The sequence below is a fragment of the Pleurodeles waltl genome, unplaced genomic scaffold (genome assembly GCF_031143425.1).
Source record: "Pleurodeles waltl isolate 20211129_DDA unplaced genomic scaffold, aPleWal1.hap1.20221129 scaffold_127, whole genome shotgun sequence".
Lineage (NCBI taxonomy): Eukaryota > Metazoa > Chordata > Amphibia > Caudata > Salamandridae > Pleurodeles > Pleurodeles waltl.
In genome coordinates this window covers 537,252-538,797 of record NW_027149833.1, presented here as the reverse complement: position 1 = coordinate 538,797, position 1,546 = coordinate 537,252, and positions in this window count along the sequence as shown.

Here is a 1,546-nt window from a genome sequence, read left to right as displayed (position 1 = left end):
TGACATGACTCCAGGGCACTTTCATTCAAAATTACACCAGAAACTATGGGAAAAAAGGTGGGGGGGAGGACATATCAAAAGAGGCACTATCCTACAGGTCTTACTCATGTCTTTCCTCTTTCCCAGTTCATAATGCCCCAGTGGGATTGAACTTGGTTCACACTTATCTGATGGTCGCTCCCTTTAAGCCACTTCACAACTGTACACTCAGCCAGGAGGAAGGCTGTTTTTAAAGTAAGCAGGCTATCACCTCTGTCTGCAGAGTGAGTGAGCTGCAGGCTCTTTCTTTGAAGCCATCTTTATTCTCCATCCATCCATCCATCCTGATAAGGTGGTGCTTCGAACTAGACCTTTTTTTCCCTCCCTTAAGTGGTCACACACTTTCATGTGGGCAATCCATCACCTTGCCTACTTTTTACACCCCCCACATCCTTCTAAGGAAGAGGAGAGACTTCACCACCTGGACCCGAAAAGAGCTTTGGTGTTCTAACTCTATCATACTCAAGAGTTCTGGGTGGATGAGTAACTCTTTGTGGGCACGAAGAATAGACGGACAGTTCAGAAAAGAACCATCTCAAGATGTGATGCTCTCTGCATAAAAATGTGCTATGCTTTGGCTAAGAAGCAACCCCCTGAGGGTTTGCATGCTCACTCTACCAGAGCAACTGCTGCAACCACTGCGTTATCACGCGGAGTCCCTGTCCCGGATATCTGCCATGCAGTAATGTGGGTATACTTGCACTAAACACTACTACCTGGATAGTCCGGTCTGCAGGGATGGCTACTTTGACTGTTCGGTCTTGCAGGACTTCTTTGTATGATCTTAGTTCGCAGACCCACCTCTGGGGATAGTATTGCTTGGGTATCTGTTCTAAGATAAGGAACCTTCATGTATGTCTCTATTAGATGGACAGGTTACTTACATTCTGTAACGCATTATGTGGTGGAGACAATATCTAGTTGCAGATTCCTTACCGACCTGCCCATCCTCCCCGCAAACTGATTTCCTCTTCTTAGTTTTGCCTTCCTGTTTTCTAGGTCTCAACACATGATTGTACTATTAGCAGCAGGAAATACTTGGTTGACAACTTCAGCAATACACTGATTAATCTCTTTTGTAACTAAATTTATGTGTGCTGTGATTACTTCTACCAGTTTATTAATTATTTAGACACAATTCAGCCAGAATAAGATAATGGTCTGTCTAGGCCTTAGCAACGAAGTCTAGGAGGGCTAAAAATAAATGATCTAGGCGTGCATGGGGTTATCGATCAGCTGAGACAGTCCGAACACAGTCCAAAATATTTTAGCTTCACTTGAATTATTGATATCAATTTCGATGTTGAAATCACAGAGACCAAGCAAATTACTAAGTTTGACCTAGTGGAAAGACCAGGTTACCACTATTAATTTTGCACAATTTTTGCCTCAAGATGAATACTAGTTAAAGTTGCCTCCCATTTACAAATAATGACAATACTCCCTAGCCCTCCTCCTTACTTACACCCGGTAGGCTAGAGCAAAATCTGACTTTGGACAATACATT